Raw genomic sequence first — 20,061 nt, 5'->3', positions numbered from 1 at the left:
TCAAATGAACAGCATAACAACATGACCTCAGGAAAAACAAGGCCAGATAAGATGGAGTGTAAGCAAGATGGAGTATAAGCCACTTCAAAGGAGATGCTGAAAGTTCGCCCACCACTATACATCATAGCTCATTAGAAATTTACATTAGCCTCCTCTGGGTCAAAAAAAGCACTTTGCATAAAAAAAATTTATTGTGCCCTGGTTTGTTGTAAGTATAAATCTTTTAGGGACAAGTCACCGGAGTGTACCATAGCTCATTGATAAGTTAATTACTAGTGAGGCAAAGCATGTGACCAATGGCTTTGGGGAAGGTTCTGCTTAACATTTATTATAGTAACCACAAAGGCCTTCATGCTATGAATTAAAGCCACCCACAACATTTTAATTCTGGCTACTGAGCAATTAGAGAAATAAGAGACAGCTGCTGATATATTTCACCACTTTAGTATAAACAACTGTGACAGTCTGGAGACCTTGGCTATAGAAGGAGCCTCTAAATGTATTTTGCTGTTAGTGCAGGTCTCATAAGGAGGGGAAAACAGGATAGAAAAAGAAAAACATGCTTCTAAACACAACCATAAAATATACCTGACACCAGTGTTCTTCATTTTCTAGAGTTATGAAACCCTTTGAAATGCTGATTAAAGACATGAACTCTCACCCTTGGAAACTGCATATGCATCCACAAGCACACCACTTTACTTTTAATTTCAGGGGTTCGCTGACCCCAATTTAAAATGCCCTGTATTACACAGATAGTCATAATACTACATGCAAGTTCTAAGATAAATAAAAAGTGGCATCTCAAGCTATTATGTCCAAAGAATGACAAATTAAGAGGTAAGGCCAAAACTAAACACAGTAAAGAGATGACATGTATTACTGGTGGACTTTAAATGTAATAATTATAATGATTTTTATATTAATAAAAATCACTGATTAACTAACATGATATACTTCTACAAAATGCAGCTCCCTTTTTCCTAAAAAAAAAAAAAAAAAAAGACCTGCACTAAGACAATTATTAATTACAACCAATTTACTGGGCACTCACAATGCAAGTGTCTGTTGAAGACAAAAACTATTGACCCAAATAGTTTCCCTAGGATATAGTCTGTAGCATACTGCTCTAATCGTTTAACTTAATCCTTGTTCTTTTGTAAATCTTGGTTCAAATGTAAATTACATCTGGCAGATTCTCAGAGTGTGGGGTATCTGATCTTTTCTGTTATCAGTGTAAATGCAAAGTTACAAATCTCTACTTCCTAACAAATAAGGAAAAGAAGAGTTAAGAGCAATCTGTTTCAATTCTAACAAACCTGAGGGGATTTGAACAAATATGAGTGCAAACTTTATTTTTGGTTAGAGAAACAGAAGATTAAAGTATAATAACTCAAATACATCTGATGTTATAAAACAGTTTATTAATGGATTACAAAATAAAGCACTGTCATTATGTAATTTATTGGTCAAATTTACCTTCTTAAACTCTTTAAGGACCAACAGATAGTAGAACATGTACACAAACACATTCCTTTCTTATACCCTATTTTCTGGATGAACACCCCATGAAATTTTAACAAAAGCATTATTTATTCAACAGTTGAGTATCTTACAAAATTACAAAGCAATAACAATCTCTCAATCTTAGGAATTTATCTTTAGTTGTCTAATAATCCTCTAAGACACTTACTTAATCATGCCTAAACAAATCCTAATGAAACATTTAAAAAAATACTTAAATATTGAAAAACATCCCTTAACCACCCATCTGGAAAAACCTCTACTGAGACGCTTTAAGATTTTTTTCTTAATTTTAAATTTCCTTTTAAAATTCCTTAAAAGAATACAATACTGTTGGCTGTGAATGATGTAGATCCTGAGAAAAAAGATACCTACTAAAAAGGGCTCCGAGTGGCTAACTTGACTCAAGTTTAAAAAGCAGAGACTACCAGCCATTTCTACACAGGGACCGCTCATGCAAACTGCATTACAGAGAGAAGCCTGTGCTGAACTACCTACCTCTGAACGCAATTACCTGTCTGCCCTGTTTCTGCCCTGTGTGAGCCAGCCCTTGTAAAGTTCCTGGAATCCTTTCAACCAATAGGACTGAAGCTTTCCCCATCCAAACAGAGCTGTGCAGCTATATCTCTCCCCCACCCCAAACAGCTTCTTCACCAACCAATAAGAGTGCTTCATTCTGACCAATTAGGACAGTGCCTTTTGGATCAAACTGCAAGGATCTGGAGTCCTCATTTGCATGAGGACAAATCAATCAGGGACCAGGGCAGGGACTTCTGTCTATATAAGTCAGCTCCTCTCTGGCTCTGAGAGCACACTTTCTCCTTCCACCAAAGACTCTGTCTCATTGTCTGGAGATGAAGCACCTAAGATGTCTCACCAGAGCACAGGAGACACCAGTGCAGGGCAGGGCAGAGCTGCCTAGCTGGAGGGGCCTGGTCCCTAGGCCACTTCACCTCAGCGTCTCCTAGCAGCAGCACTGCTCTCACAGCCATGCTGTATCACAGTTGAACTGCTTATAATGAATCAAGTTTCCTTATTCACTGTACCCCACATTGGGGATTCCTGTTGGTGTTCAACAACCTTTGGTTGACAATGACTAAATACGCGGCTCACCGCAAAACACTCCTAAGGAGCCACACTCTGCCAGCCATATACTATTCATGTCTGCTTTAATGTAATTCATCCCAGAGTTCATTTTTTAAAATAATAGCTTTATTGAGATGTAACCCACATACCATGCAATATGCCCATCTGAAGTATACAGTCAATGATTTTTAGTATATTCATAGAGTTGAAAGGTCATCACCACAATTAACTGCAGAACACTCTCAACACTCAAAAAACAAACAAAAAACCCCATACCCATTTTCAGTCACTCCTCATTTCCCCCTAAACCCCCAAGGCACAGCAACCATCAATCTACTGTCTACCTCCATGAATTTGCTTGTTCTGGACACTTCATATAAATGGAATCATACAACATGTGGTCCCTGATGACTAGCTTTTCACTTAGCATAAGGTTTTGAAAGTTCATCCATGCTGTGCCTGTGACCAGCACCCTGTGGGTCCATTATGAAGAAGGTCCAGCATGTGCGCACCCTTTCAAAGACTGTCATCCATGCGGTTATAAGTGCCACCTTTTCCTCGTCCTCCCTTTCCAAATTAATTAGCAAAGTGTTATCCATTATCTACTTCTTGTCTAACGCTGTAAGATCAGCCAAGATGGAAAAACAAAATCTAGGACAGGTTGTCAATATGGAAGAAATATACAATCTAATTAAGGATGCAAGGTATGTCTAAATGAAATAATTAGTGAAGGCAGTGTTAGGTTATCACAACAGCTGAAGACATTCTGTTTATGGAGTACCTAACAGCCAAATAAGAGGGTTTTTGCTTCCTGTTCACAGTGTCCTAAGCTTACCAGCACAGTGGCTCCACACACTTTTCAAAAAGCTTTAAAAGAACACGCTGAGGTCTTGGGCCAGTCTTCCTCCAGGAAACATTCAAAGAAAACATTTTCAATAGAGAAATGTCTCTGAAAGCTGTCACCAAACCCTGCTACTGAAGTAGTCTTCTGTCTGATAACCTGACACAGAAATAGAAAACTCGACATATAATAGACACTGCCTCTACAAGCTGGTAACCTTTCATCTAGTTACAATCATACCTTGTGCACAATGAGGATTTCACCAAAGAATAATCACTAACCACTGTAATCCATTGTAATTTGTCTTCATTGACGTTAATTTTATCTACTATCTCCAGATGACCAATCTAAATTTCTCAAAAGATGCTGAAGTGGCTTGCAAAACTCTTCCCTGAAAAATGTCATCTCTGGCCCTTTGCAATTTCTCTTTAAGAATAACTATGTGCATAGGATGTTCTGTATAACACACATCTAACTCTGTATCTCCTGAATACTAAATACAGTGGACTTCTTGATATCTGAAATGAAGTAACATGTCCATAAATATCTCAATACATAGTTTGTTGCTCATAACATTGGTTCTTAAGCTATAAATAGTAGGGCTATTCTCTAAAGTGTAGTGCAGCTGTCATCTGAATTTTCAGAGGAAAAGTCTACAACAATTGAGTGTTCTAATAGCACTTTACTTTTTCCCATCAACTGTCCTTATGCTTCTAATTGGAGAATTCTGTTCAATTCCTTCATCTTCACCTTGAATATATACTGTGATCTTTTCAATTAATTCCTGATATATGTCTTATACTTTAATTTCATTTACTCCATCTAATCCACTGTCGTTGTTTTATTCATAGAAACACTAAATTGATTTTCATCTACTATTTTCTTGTACATATAAAAACCAAGTTATAAAGTTATTTGGACAATGCTAACATTTTTGTGTTATTTCTAAATAAAAACTATTATGTTGATAAGCTATATATACAAGTCACCATATAAGGAGCTACATACATCTGATTATTCATTCCATGTTTACTGTGTGGCTTCCTGCTAGGTACACAATAACCAGCTTGCCTGAAGCTTTGCAGGAGTGTCTAAAGACAGTCTTATTTATATTTATACAGCCTGCATGGAAAAACTCAGCTATACCCATACAAAATCATGTATTTTATATATATTTGCATTTTTTAATTGAGCTACATCATGTCTGGAAGCTGCAATGTAAAAAGAACTTTATAAAACAGTCAGTTGCCACTAATAAAATTCTTGGAATACCAGATGTTTCTCTGTATGAACACATCCAAATTAAGAATTGGACAGCAGTAGAGGAAAGAATGTGTTATTCTTAGAAAAATAAACTGGCTAGAAATAGGCAGTCACTGTAAATAACCCTAAAACAAGATGATCTCAACACCTTTGTTATCAGTAGCTTTCTCCCTAACAAGTAGATATCTGTCCTGCCTGAAGTAAAGAGCAATCCTTTTCAGGAAAGATACACAGCATTTTCAATTATATTCCTCAAACCTCCACATTAACTCTAAAGTCAATATGAAAATCAGGGGCATCTAATAGTAGATTTGCTTATGCAATTAAAGGCTTGCAGTTCCCACCAATCAGCATGCTTCCCAGACTTCCTAGAAAAGTTGCATTATGCATTCATTTTGAATGGCATTTCTGATTTCCTAACCAGCAAAGAAACTTTTTAGGAGTTAAAAGTTGCCAACATGGTATAATCATAAGAACACGAGTCAATGGGAATTTAAAAATAAAATATTCTTTAAGAGTAGGGAACCATGAAAAATTATTTTGGATTTTGCTTTGACTGCTTAACACTACTGGATCAGCATCTAGACACCAAGGTGTGCTGAACTTAACAAACGAATAATAACTGAAAACAACAGGGCTAAACTTCAAAACCAAGTCATCTTTGTTAAGCAAAACTCTCCCCACAAATAAATTTTTCTCTCTGTATCTGGATATGCATTTATGAGTGTGGTCGGGCTGGCCAACATATCAGTGACTACTGTAGACGCATAATCTTCAACACTATTACGTGAGTGTATAGTCTTGTATCAGGTATCGCTGGGGAGAGGTTACAGGGCACTCCCTTCCTCTCCACTGGGGCTACAAGAGAATATCATCTCCTGGAGAGATGTGTGATTTTTAAGTTGATCCAAAGGGGCCACTGTTTTAAATGTTTGAAAATACTTTTTATGTCATTCCTCTACAGAGGAATGTTATTCCCAAAAGAATAAAGATAAAGTAGCTGGCTGGCATGACTCAGCTGGTTGGGCATCATACCTCAAAGCAAAAGGTCGCTGGGTTGATTCCTGGTCAGTGCATATGTCTGGGTTCAGCTTGGGTCCTTGGTTGGGGCATGTACAAGAGGCAACTGATCGATGTTTCTCACATCAATGTTTCTCTCTCATTCTTTCTCCCTACCTTCCCTTCTCTCTAAAAATAAACAAAATCATTTTTTTTATAAAAAGAATAAGGATAAGCAAAGAATTGTGATGGAATTGTGGTGTCCATCATACTGTAGTGCATGAGAAACAGCAAAGCAAAAGTGAACGGAGCTAGGAAGGAACTCTGATGCCCTTGTCCACTTAAGAGGTAAATTCAGAGTACCACACACCATCCATTCCTTCATTATGCTTTCAGGGTCCTTCTGCTCTTCAGTGCCCACCTTCTCACTAGATACCTTCGAAGCTTCAAAGTACAAGAAACTAAGCCCTTTCAAGAAGCTAACCATATAATTATCTTTAAAAACTATTTAAAAGGCAAATGAGCAAGTTCATGATAACATGGTCAAAATTATCTACATCATTGTAAGGGGGTTTGAAGTTAAGACAAGTGTCAAAGAAAGATACTCAGAGGAGGATGCATTTTTTTTAATTGATTTGTGGTGGGGGCAGCAAGACAGAGAGAAAGAAACATACATTTGCTGTGCCACTTATTTATGCATTCACTGGTCGCTTCTTGCATGTACCCTGACCAGAGATTGAACCAGCAGCCTTGGTGAATCAGGATGATGCTCTAACCAACTGACCTATCCAGCCAGGGCTAAGGAGAATGTATTCTGAATCATCTAAAAGGAATTAATGAACATAAGTTTGTGGAGAGGAGACTAAAAGAGCATTTCAGGCTGGAGAAACTAAGGAAGTGAGAACTTGGGTACACAACTTAATTTGATCTGGGCATGGCAAGAAGGTGGACTTTGCTGGAGTAAAGTGTGAAGAGCTGATAAGGAGCTAGGATTATAAAGGTGGGAGGCAGCAACTGATGTGGAGCTAATAAAGCAAGTTATTAAGATATGAGCTAAACCAAGCTCCAGCAAGCATGCTAGGGATCCAAAACAACCATGTAATTGGCCCAACAAGCACCAAGCATATTTTAAACCTTTTATATTGGGGTTCCCAACTCCCAGGTCATGGACCAGTAGCAGTCCGTGGCCTGTTAGGAACTGGGCCACACAGCAGGAGGTGAGCAGCAGGCAAATGAGTGAAGCTTCATCTGTATTTACTGCTGCTCCCCATTGCTCACATTACTGCCTGAGCTCTGCTTCCTGTCTGATCAGAGGCTGCATTAGATTCTCATAAGATGTGTGAACTCTACTGTGAACTACGCATGTGAGGGATCTAGGTTGTGTGCCCCTTATGAGGATCTAATGCCTGATGGTCTGAGGTGGAGCTGAGGTGGTGATGCTAGTGCTGGGGAGCAGCTACAAGTACAGATTATCATTAGCAGAGAGGTTTAACTGCACAAAGAACAAAATCAATTGCTTGCAGACTCATATGAAAACCCTATCAGTGAGTGGCAAATGACAAGCTGCATCTGGTTAGCAGGCTTTATAGTGGCAAGTGAGTTGATATACTTCAGTTGTGCAGCTGCACCTGGTGGCAGGCTTTAAGTCAAGTCTGACACTTATTTTAGTCTGTGCGTGGCCCGCCCATTATTTTATTTACTACTTTCCCACTGTCTGTGTTTATTTCTCACACAACGCACTTGTCTCAGTCACAGTTTTGGTAAGCCCACAAGCTAATCCTAGCCAAAATGAGTAAAAAACAAATATCACTGGAAGTGTCTTTGAAAAAGGGGAAAGACCCAACAATGAGATGGCAGAAGACTCTAAGGCTGCCAACAAAAAGAAAGTTGCATTTAAAAGAAAATACCAAGAATCCTACTTAAATTATGGGTCCACTGCAACAGGTGATTCACAGTCTCCAAGCCCACTTTGTATAATATGTGATGGCTGGCTATCCAAAGAAGCCATCAAACCTTCAAAACTGCTTCACTGCATGGAGACCAAGCATCTTGCATTAAAAGACAAGCCTTTGGAGTTGTTCAAAGAAAAAAATGTGAACATGAAGAACAGAAGCAATTATTGAAGTCCACCACTTCATCAAATGTGTCTGCACTGAGAGCATCATTCTTAGTGGCTAGGCACACTGCTAAACCTAAGAAGCCTTTTACTATTGGTGAAGAGCTGATCCTGCCTGCTGCTAAGCACATTTGTCATGAACTTTTAGGAGAGGCTGCAGTTCAAAAGGTGGTACATGTTCCTCTTTGGGCTAACACCATAACTAGGTAAACTGATGAAATACCAAAGACATTGAGGCACAATTGTTAGGATTAATGAGTCACTATGGTACGCACTCCAGGTTGACGAGTCTACTGATGTTGACAACAAGGTAACAATGCTTGTCTTTGTGAGACGTATTTTTCAGGAGGATGTGCATGAGGGCGTATACTTTTGTTGCTGACCAACACCACAGATGCAGAACTATTCAAGTCTTTGAATGATTACAGATCGGGAAAATCGAATTGGTCATTTTGTGTCAGTGTATTCATGGAGTGGCTGCCATGACTGGATGGCTCTGGTTTCACTACTCAGGTCAAAGAGGTCACTTCGGAATGTGAGTCTATGCACTGTGTCATCCATAGAGAAATGCTGGCTAGCCGAAAAGTGTCACCTGATCTTAACATCATTTTGCAGGATGTGATTAAAATTATCAATCACATTAAAACACATGCCCTTAACTCACATCTGTTTATGCCGCCACTCTGTGACGAGATGGACACAGAACACACACGTCTCCTCTTATACACAGAAGTGAGATGGCTTTCTACAGGTGGATCGCCAGCCAGAGTGGTTGAGTTACAAGAGACACTCCAGAGATTTCTTTGAGAAAAACAGTCACCACTGGCAGCACATTTCAGTGACACAGAATGGGTCACAAAACTTGCTTACTTGTGTGACATAGTCAACCTGCTCAATGAACTCAATCTGCACATCAGGAGAGAATGACAACTGTGTTCAAATTGGCAGTTAAAGTAGCTGCATTCAAAGCAAACTGGAATTTGGGGGCAACAAGTGAACATTGGGATGTCTGACCTGTTTTAAACATTAAGAGATTTTGAAAGAGACTGAGCCATGGCCTTCTTTCTCCCAGCTGGTACATGGTCACCTATCTCAGCTTTCAGAAGAGTGTGAGCATTACTTTCCAACCACAAAAGACCCCTGAACTGGGGAGGAATGGATCTGTGACCCACTTGTGAATAAGCCAGGTGAATCGACTGTCCATGCTGGAAGAGGATCAACTGCTTGAGATCACAAATAACAATGTCCTTAAAAGTATATTTGAGACAACTTCAAACCTCCATGCATTCTGGATTAAAGTCCATTAAAGGTGGAATATCCTGAGATTGCCATGAAAGCACTGAAAAGCCTGCTCCCATTTCCAACATCCTATCTTTGTGAAGCAGGGTTTTCTGTGGTGACAGCAATGACAACAAGATTACAGAGTAGACTGGACATAAGCAACACATTTCAAGTGTCACTGTTTCCCATCACCCCCAGATGGGACCATCTAGTTGCAGGAAAACAAGCTCAGGGCTCCCACTGATTCTGCATTATGGTGAGTTGTATAATTATTTCATTATACGTTACAATGTAATAATAATAAAGTGCACAATAAATGTAATGTGTTTGAATCATCCCGAAACCATCCTCCTACCCCCATCTGCTGAAAAACTGTCTTCCACAAAACCGGTCCCTGGTGCCAGAAAGGTTGGGGATTGATGTTTTATATTATCCATGAACAGGCCAGAACATGAAAGGCAAACTTCACTTAAAATATTTTACAAACTGACAACCATAAATTATACAGACAAACCAGACCAATCAACTATATTTCAAGTTCTGGGGATCTAATGTGCAGCATGGTGTGACTACAGTTAAAAACATTATATACTTCAAAATTGTAAGAGAGATCTTAAATGTCCTCACCACAAAAAGGAAATGGTAATTATGTGACATGATGGAGTGTTAGCTAACACTGTGATTATTTTGTAATATATAAATGTATCAAGTCAACACATATACCTTAAACTTACATATGTTATATGGCAATTATATGTCAACAAAGCAGGGGAAAGTGACTGAACTACAGTGAAGATATTCTTGAGGATCTTGTTCACTAAATGATATTGTAAAGATAAGGAGATGTTTCACCCAGGGCTTAGTAACAACAGTAGCTGTTTTCCTCTTCACATAGACTTCCAGGATCCTCCAGCCAACAATAAGGTCCACCTGCAGCAGCTACATGGGCATTACCATGTATACTGGATGTCTTATCATGGTTTCAAATGACTTCTCTTATTCTTCCTTCACCCTGGATATCCTCCCCCTTGACACTTTGTTCCAGTCTATACTCTAGAGCACTCTGTGTTTGGTTAGTAATACTGTGTTTTTCATACACATTTTAACGATTTGAAATTAGGATACATCTACATTCAAGATTTCATGATTCAGTTAGCAACAGCGTTTCTTTCCTTTGTGGCACCTAAATACCAATGTGACTTATAATCCATACCATTTTAGATTCAGTGAACATATGGTAACAAAATGAAGAACAGACTTGAAATAGTCATAACAAGTCAAACTTTTCCTGCACAGGCTGAGACACAAGAGAGAAGCAAGCAGCAAACCATGAAGGAGGCCATGAAAGAGAACAGCCAGCCCAGAAAAGATATGTGAAAGCACCTGGCAATGGAGGCAAAAAAAGGGGGACACTGACCACAGAAATGAGAACAGCCAGCAAGCAGCAGGAGCCTCAAAGGCTTGGTGGGTGGAGGCAGATACAATCGTCTATACCTCGGTCCCAACCTAGGGAAACAGCTGATGCTGGTGTGGGCACAGCAGGTGTGTCTGCCTGAGTCTGGGGGTCACTGACAGGCATGCAAAAGCTACTTGGCCACAGAACCAGGCATGACTGTTTTGTCTACTCTGTCCTGACAAATTCCCAGCAGTCCTCTTTCTCACTCTCTTTGGAGCCTCCAGATGTTGGAGGTGTAATCCAGCCAATCAACACTTTTCCATTCAATTGGAATTGTTCTCAGGTTTGACTCAAGTTCTATCTCTTCAATTAGTTCTGGCTAATGAATTACAAAACAGTGAGCAGAATCAAGCTCACATTATCAACCAGCCCCACAGTGTCTCACATATATGCATGATTCAGTTGTTTAGATGGTAGGTCTGTCTGTCCTCTCCTACTACATGGTCAAGTTAAAGTTCACAAGGACAGTCATTTATCCCACACAGTACAATTAACAATACATAATCACTGCATCTAGACATCAAAGGCTTTTGTTTCCCTTTCAACACTGTGACCGATAGAAATGGGGTAGAGAAGGGAGTTAGAATGTAATGTGGAGTAACATGGGGAGTAAAAGGTTTAGAAATATGAAAAATATATATTACCAATGACTGCAAAAGGACCCAGGAGAACTATGTGGATGATGGAAATGTTCTGTATTGTAGTGATGGTGGTTACACGGGTGTATACAATTGTAAAAACTCAAGAAGGTATATGCTTAAATGGGTGTATTTTCTTATAGGTAAATTATACGTCCACAAAGTTGATTTTAAAGAATATTTTCCAGGAACCAGTTGTTTAGTTTAGAGTAAATCAACCCCACTAACTATTCCTTCTCTTTTTAGCCAAGCATGTTGTATCCACCTCATTAATTCTCACAAAACACATTTGAAGAATAGGAGACAAAATGCGAATGATATTCAGATATGTAATTTCTTCTACTTTCTAGAAGCTAGGATCACTCACCGGCCTGAAAGGATGTTTTAATGAACCCTGTCCTTGGTTCTCAAAAGGTGACATCAGGAATCTGTACCTTATTCCCTATTGGCATCAAATGTAGAAAAAGCAAAGAAAATAAAAAGTACTGAACCTAATCAATGAATAAAGCACAAGTGAATCAAATTCACAAAAATGGTAGAAAATGTCAATATTATACTAAGGAGGAAAATGTAAGCGGAGTGCTGTCAAATTGTACACTGATGCCACTTTCCTGAAGAGAAACCCAGAAGAGGTTTTTGTTAATGGCATATAAAATTGGACAAAAATGGTAATAGCCTGTCAAATATTTCATGGACTTGGGTTATCACCATCTACAGAACTTCGAAGTTGGCTAATTTTAATCCAAGATAAAGCCATAAAAGCCATACAAACCATCCAAAACTTGACCATCTGAGAACAGTATTCAAATATTAAAAAATCATAGATAGGGAAGAATAGGCTTGTGTTCCATTTGATTCAAATCACCTAAAGACCATTTTACTGGCCAATCTTTCAACAATTAATGAGGGAAACTCAGAGTTTAGACATAGAAGTTGGTTCTCTTGTCCTTACAAAATTTCACATAACTTTTACTTAGTCAAAAGTTCCATTCTCTTTTTAGAATCAAGAAGGGAAAAAGTATTACAAGTGACTCAAAGCAAAGTAATGTAACTGTGCTTCGTTAGTGGTATGTTTTCAGAGCATAGCCACTGAAGACATCAGGGATGTCGAATCTTATTCTTTATCCAGTAGGATAATAATTCTTTTATTATGAGGGTTTACGTTTAGATTTATCTTTGCAGTCACAGATAACGCATTAGCTTTAGTCATAATTTCAGATTAAGGAATAACCACATGCTCATCAAATTAAAGAGAAGTACAGTTTTGGGATTAAAAACTCTCAAATAGGTGGTAAGAAAAAGGTATGGTTAAAATGAAAATTAGCAATGTCAACACACAAAAACTGTGTGTATATCTTTATAATTCCATTTCTGAAGTGGCCTAACATAGAAACTTGAGCACTCAAGAGAAATGACCTGGTGCACCCCTTAGAATTTGTCTCTAAGGTCCTCCCCACCCCATCCACTCCCCCACAAAACCAAGTGATATCCTGAAACAGTAGGTATTCGTTATTCCAAAGCACTTTCACCAGTGAGCAAGTACCTTTTCCAAAGTTCTGAAGAGCAGGTGAAAGGACACAATTAAGATTCTCACTGGTCAAGACGTGACAATTGGAGCATTTATGACAAAGGAGGGTGTGAATAACAAGTGTCATCCGAGCACGACACAATGCTTGTTCCCATGCACACCCGGCACGGATTCGCCTGGCTGCACCCTCCTGGCAATTGTGAGACAGTATCAGTATTGATGTTCTTAAAATGGTTGTGTATCACACTACTTCAGGATCATCCCTCTGTCTATGGTTCTTACTACTACACTAAGAGTAAAAAGAATACACTAATAAAAATAGCCAACACGTTATTTACCACGTGCAAGAAATTAATCTAAGTGCTTTATTTATTTTACAGAGCTGGAAATTAAGGAGCAGTGTAATCCGGCAACTTGCTCCTCACCACCCAGTGAGGACACACAGGTGTCAGCATTCACACCCAGAGAGCCCAGATGCCTTTCTCATGCTGCCTCATCAACAGGGAAGGAAAATGCTAAATATGCCAGTGGCATCTATCTTGGCTAGTGAACATTTTGTTCCCTTTTAGTACTGAGCACACTTTCTCAAAGGAAAGGGAAACTAAGACGGAGAAAACTTTGATGAGGGAAAAGATTAAAAAATAAAGCAAAACCACCCTGGCTGGCATAGCTCAGTGGATTGAGCGCGGGCTGGGAACCAAAGTGTCACAGGTTCAATTCCCAGCCAGGGTACATGCCTGGGTTGCAGGCCAGAACCCCCACCAACCGCACATTGATGCCCCTCTCTCTCTCTCCCTCTCTCTCTCTCTCCCCCCCCCTCTCTCTCTCCCTCCCTTCCCTCTCTAAAAATAAAATAAAATCTTAAAAAAATAAAGCAAAACCAAAAAAGTCAATGAGATAGAACTTTGACTTCGACCAATGTTTTACTGAACTTAGTATTATAAGTTTTTATAATTTTTTGATAATGTTACAGCCTAGAGGCAGTACGCAATTGCTTTTTTTCATAACCTTAGGAAATAAGTTCTTGCCTTGGACAGGTAGCTCAGTTGTCCCAATGTGCCTAAGTTGTGGATTCAATCCCCAGTCATGGCACGTACAAGAAACAGCAATGCATGTATAGGTGGGTAGAACAACAAGATGATCTATCTATCTATCTATCCATCCATCCATCCATTCATCCATCCATCTACTTATACCTCCCTTCCTCTTTCTCTCTAAAAAAAATCAATAAATTTTTTTAAAGTTCACCTCAGCAGTACAACTACCATGCACATAAAAAGGGAAATGCAACAAAATGTTAAGCGATGATGGGTAAATTTTATTTTATCTCTAATGTCTTACATTTTCTAAGTCATTTAGCAGTGAATGGGCATCACTTTTATAATTAAGAAAAACTGTTAAAAAGTTATTTGAGATTTCAAAAAGAGAAGGAAGGATATATGCCTCTCACTTCACCTGCATAAAGAAACCTTGAGCCCTGCAAAAGTTAGCTGGGAGTTCCTAAAAAGTCAGTCACACCAACACTTGGATTAAAACAATACTAAAAGTAGCACAGTTTTGTTACTTTATCATTTTTTAAATGCTGTGAAGAAAGAAAGATAGCAAGAGCCCTCTTACACTCAACTGCCCAAAGACTGGAAAACTCAACTTGCCCAAGGCAGAGAAAATTATCCAAAGCATTCTCTGGAAGGGCTATAGGTTCCAGGAGCCAAGATGCCAGTTTTTCTTGAGTCATGAAGTGCCCCACCAGATGGGCTGCTATTTGCAACAACTTGCTACAAGCTGCTGCCCATCTTGCACCCCCTGCAGGTGACGCCTGCAGCATGGGTTTTCTCCTGCTCTTAGGCACTGAGTCTTCTGCCTTTCTGGTCTGATTTCTGAACCAACAGGGCTCAGCCATGGTACTATGACTCCAGAAAGTTTTGTAATTGTTGGGAACTATATCAAAAATAACTTGTTAATAAGGTCCTTAAGAAATAAAACCTGTAATGGTTTAATAAAGCCTTATAGTGTTAATAAAGACTTAATAAAGTCTGCAAGGACTTACGTAATAATGTAAATACTAACAGACTCAAAGCTATCCTTGTAAAACGCCATTCTCGTGTGACTTCCATTCCCATGTGCACGCCTGGACAGCACACTCTGAATTTCCACCATCCTTAGCACTCCTGGGGCACTGGCATACTCAAGAGCATCTTGTGACCTCTATGTTTCAGAGTTTTTAAAAAATTGACACCTGCCACAAGGGCAAGCAGAAGTTGCAGCATCAAGCCAACTGCCATTTAGGAACCAGAGAATGAGAGGTACTCTTACCCACCGGGAGAAAGAAGAGTAAGCAAGCCAATGGCCCCCGCCACTCATGGAGCTGTCCCAGGTTAGCAAGCACCTCACTCCAGTATCTTCTCTTTTCCTTAACTCTGTCTCTCCACTCCTCTCCATCCAGGACAAGGGGAGGAGAAACTATTCATAATATGACCCACATCAACACCAACCAAGTTTGGCTGGCATAGGGTGCACCCAAGTCTGGGAACACACACCTCCTCTGGGGCAGACAACAGCTCTGGCACTATTGGAAGTGAAACATACCTAAGGTCATGTATGCTTTGCTACAACAGGATTCTCTTCCACTAGTGACCTATACAGAACTTGCAGCTGAGGCTGCTATGTAGGTTGTGCAGCAAATTAAAAATGTGAACTTTGTCAAAGTTTGGGTGGCCCCTCAGTTGGATCAACCTCTAAGTAGTGCTAACAGAGATGGCCTCTGCTTGTCAGCCCTAGGCAGTGGTTGTAAAAGCTGTAAGGGGCGAGAGCTACATTTGCACTGCCTTATCCAAAACAGCCACAGGACAGCGCACAGCCTGTCATTATGTGACAATCTAATGCAGAAATTAAAGGCAGTAGAACCACAAGTGAAGGATACAGCCAGAGGATCACATAATAACACTCCACCCAAAGACTCACATACCCACGCACAATGTATCCATACCTTTGCACTGTATCCAATCATACACACCTGAGGGCACCTACTATGTACAGGCATGTACCAGCTGCTGAGGGAAAGAAGTACAGAATAGGAGATAAATAAAATAAAGGGCTCTGCTCTCAAGTTTATACTCCAGAAAAGGTAAGCCGTTTGCACAGATTTTTCAGGGCATAGAAGTGGTCATTACCTTCCACTCAAATATTTGTAAATATTTACTCATTACTCTATGACTAAACTCAAAGAGCTATAATGAATTGTCAGTGAATAAATGCCAAGGCACTTTGTAAGTATCATTCTGCTTATAAGTAAGCTAAATAAACAAGCAAGCAAGGAAGCACACACTAATAGAATATTTACAGTCAGCTGTACCTCTAACCTGTAAAAACACTCTAGAAACTAGTGAATGGCCAGAAGCCTGGAATATCTCTTCATATACCCACGATTCCCAAGGCCTGTTGCCAGAATCCTCCAGGCAGTCTCCTGAGGGCACAAATGCGCTGCTGTGCCAGCCTCCCAAGAGGATCAGCTGACCTTCGGTGTGGAGGTAATGAGTGGGAGGTGTAGTCAGACACAGGGTACCACATGATTCCTATATGTGCTCTACCTCCCCTTCACTATGCACAGAGCTCCTCAATTGCCAATGGAAGCAAAGAAGATTGAGCAGTTTATTAAATAAAATGTCAAGCTCCTTCCCAAAAGTCCAGTCCAATATCAAGGCTGTAGTCCAGCCAAAATGAGAAACAAGTAGTTTACCTTCTGAGGATGATGTAGTCTAAACGACATTCACTGAGCTGGTGCAAAGCAGCACAGAGCTCTGGAAGCATCTATCTGTCACCCATGTTGGAGTGTGTAAGATGTCAGGCAGTTTCCACTTGAGTACTGGCCTCCACGAAACAGTGGCCAGAGCAGGCAGCACCAGACACTGCCTAGGGCTTCAGCCCCCTGCTGACAATGGTCACACAGGGTCACACACAGTCATGACACCAGTGCCATGTGGCTGCATGCTCTGATGTAATACCCTGCTACGATATAAGAAGTTTTTATTAAAGGGCCACATTATGCAAGCAAGAAGCCACAAGCAACTGAAAAGCTTTCAAGAGAAATAGCTTTTCAGAAAACTGGAAATAGGAGCATTGTTATTTGCCTCCAATTTACAGGCCCCAGGAGGCACATCAGTTCCTAAACTACCACTTCTGTCAACTCCACCTCACCTGCCAAAGGGCAGGCTGGGACGTCCTAACAACTTGGAGCACCTCTGGAGCACCAGTGAGGTGGGAGCTTTCGTGCACAGGACGACAAGGCTCTGGGGCCTGCAAGCATCTTGCACTGCCAACACTACAAGGAAAAAAAGTACTCTCAAACCACCTCATTTTACCCAAGGGCTTGATTAAATAAAGGAGATACTTTTGAAAGAGGTAGCTTTGGCTTAAGTTTCCTCATGTTCAAATTTGAGCAAGAATTTTCAGTCCTCCTGAAATACCACATTGTGCAGCTCTAACACAGACCAAGAACCAATCTGCTTGCATTTTCGCAGCAGCCCACCGTAGGCACACACGTGACCAAGCTGGCCTTCTGCGGCACTGTTTGTCTTTATTCAGGCCAACAGGTTTTGGTCACACAAATGGAAGAAGGGCACCAGAATAAGGAGAAAGGATTCTGGGCTTTTTAATGGCTATAATCTATTTCTGCTCAGCCCCACAACCAGAGCCTATCACTGACATCCCTGGAAAGAACTCACTAAATAAGAGGCTTAGGGAGAAGTCCCTTGTCACTAATACCCACAGCCAGAGCTATCCAGGATCCAGATGTTTAAGGTCAAAGACTGCATTAAAGCCCTGGCCAGTGTGATCAGTTGGCATTGTACCATCAACCAAAGGGTTGAGAGTTTGGTCCCGTCAGCACACGTGCGTAGGTCATGGGCTTGGTCCCCAGTTGGGGCAAGTATGGGAGTCAATGGATCGATGTTTCTCTGTCACATCAATGTTTCTCTCTCTCTCTCTCTCTCTTTCTCGCTCCCTCCCTCCCTCTCACTCTAAAGCAATGGAAAAATGTCCCTAGATGAAGATAAAAAAAAAAGAGACTGCATTAAAATTAATTTTGACAAACAACCTGGTAATTGAAGCAGGCAAATTGCTATACACATGTAACTTATCTGAAATCTAGTTACTATCAGGTGGTCATTAGATCCCTTCTCTCAGAACCCTGAAATAAAAATGTTCCCTGCGCTCAGTGTCATACCTGGATGACACTTCCTGACAGGATCTGATGCACACTGAGTAATGTCTGTCTAATCACGAAGGTTGACTAATCAAGTAAAAGGCTTTATCTTCTGAAGACACCTAACACATACCCAGATGCTTTAAATTTAAGGCATTTGCCCAACCCCCCACCCTGTCTAGGCTTTACTGCTGACTCCAAAGCTGCTTTGGGGACAGGCTGGAAAGTCAGGGCAGCCAGGATGCTAGTGCTCAGGGCCCAGGCCTGTTCCCCTCCCCTAATTCCTCCTCCTCCCCATTCCCCATCCTGTTCTTTGCTTCAAGGGCTGGAACAAGGGCCAAAGCAGCAAACTCTGAGAGCACAGCTGAGAGCAGGCAGAGGCTATAGCAGAAATGCATACCTGTACTTTCCCCAATTACAAGGCCACAGGCTGTGAATGTTGGTGGAGATGTTTGATGTGCAGACAGAAAAAAAGAGAAAAGCACAGCATACATGTCATGTTCATTCATGTAAATTTACAAAGTATTTAGCACATCAAAATGTTTTATCTTCCTCTTTAGTTTTACTGTATTTCTGCACACACACACAAAAATGGATAAACTGATCAAAATTTCTGAGAGGGCATACATTTCTCCTGTATTTTAAAAAAATACCGCAAATATGCATGCATTTAGGTTTGCATGACATAGTTTTTGAAAAAAACTTTTTAAGAGTATCAATAGTAAATTCTAAGGAAACTAGAATGTTTCTGTGAAATAGCCTAATTTTTCAAATCTCAGTGTGACATAAAAAAAATGCCAAAAACCAAATGACTACCAAAAAGAAATAAGTAAATAAAAGAGAGTTCAGGAATAAAACATATTCACTTAAGGGTGCCAGAAAACCAGACATACAAGTAAAAATATTTCTCTAGTTTTGAATTTAAGATTTTATTTATTTATCTTTAGAGAGAGGGGAGGGAGGGAGAAAGAGAGGGAGAGAAACATCAATGTGCGGTAGCCTCTTGCACTCCCCCTACTGGAGACCTGGCCCACAACCCTGGCATGTGCCCTGACTGGGAATCCAACCTGAGACCTTGTGGTTTGCAGGCCAGCGCTCAATCCACTGAGCCACACCAGCCAGGGCTCTATTTTGAATTTTTAATGGAGAGGCCCCGAGTTCATGTTTACAGTATGATAAACAGAATGAGTCACCAGCCTGGGGACTAGGATAATAAAGTCAGTTGCCTCAGGAGGAAAAAAAGAAGTACAGAAGCTCAATATTACTAAACACAACATTTCAGATTCAGACAGTCATTTTCTGAGAAGTCAGTTTATAACTAGGTGGTTCTGTTCACCTGTGAATCCCCTATACTAACTAAAGCCCCATAACCACATTATTACAAACAGAATGAAGTACAACAAACGTTTACTGAGGATGCACTATGTCTAAGGTAACAAAGGAGAGCAGCACCCAATAACTAGAGCACAGAATTGAAGTTCCAGAATTGGAGCTACAGCCCCATCCCTACAACCCACAAACAGGCCCTCATGTCAGGTACAATCGTTTGACAATGGGTGACATTCCAGGCAGGCTATCTGCACTGAGGTTTTCCCCCTCACTTACTGCCCCACAGCTCTGCTGCACCCTCCTACCACCAGCCCCCATTCTTTACACACACACTTTTAAAAACATGGCAAAGTTTTATCAGGAACATTGACTTCTTACAGGTATTCACATACAAGTTCTTGACAAAAATTCTTCACCTAAAAAAAAATGACTGCCAAATGACCAGAAACTGGTGAACACCTGTCATGGAAGGAATTTCCTTCTCGACAAAATTCATTGCATCCCTCTCAGCAAAGCCATGCTCCTGTCTCTGGCAGTTGAGATGATGAAGTACTTAATTTTACATTGTAAAGTTAGTCTTAAAGTATCCACATTTAAATAGAAAGTAATCAGAAAATTCTTACCACTTAAAAGTAAGAATTTTGAGACCTCCTTCTCTAATCACTCTTTTTAGGCATTAAAAAAAAAGCCCAGGTAAAGAAGCTTTTGGTGTTCTACAGTGATAAAAATAATGAAATTGTCCATGCTCAGTGTATGTTATAAACCAGGAACCCTGTTAACCCTAACCCTGTGATGTCTGT

General features: G+C 40.2%; 1 protein-coding gene and 1 long non-coding RNA gene across 9 annotated transcripts in view; both read right to left on the bottom strand.

Annotated features, from left to right (window-relative positions):
• The window catches only part of KIF13A (kinesin family member 13A), a 201,275-nt gene that overhangs the window by 166,695 nt on the left and 14,519 nt on the right, over nucleotides 1–20,061 (bottom strand). The gene's annotated exons all lie outside the window — the stretch shown is intronic.
• On the bottom strand, nucleotides 1,393–17,645 carry LOC118500713. The gene is made up of 3 exons (XR_004903290.1): nucleotides 17,196–17,645; nucleotides 15,932–15,939; nucleotides 1,393–1,403 (listed from the first exon to the last, which is right to left on the bottom strand). It is a non-coding gene; the product is annotated as an uncharacterized LOC118500713 (long non-coding RNA).

Source organism: Phyllostomus discolor, chromosome 5 (assembly GCF_004126475.2).
Source record: "Phyllostomus discolor isolate MPI-MPIP mPhyDis1 chromosome 5, mPhyDis1.pri.v3, whole genome shotgun sequence".
In the NCBI taxonomy this organism is placed as follows: Eukaryota; Metazoa; Chordata; class Mammalia; order Chiroptera; family Phyllostomidae; genus Phyllostomus; species Phyllostomus discolor.
The sequence above is the reverse complement of the archived record's forward strand: the minus strand, read 5'-3'. Positions and strand labels throughout refer to the sequence as shown.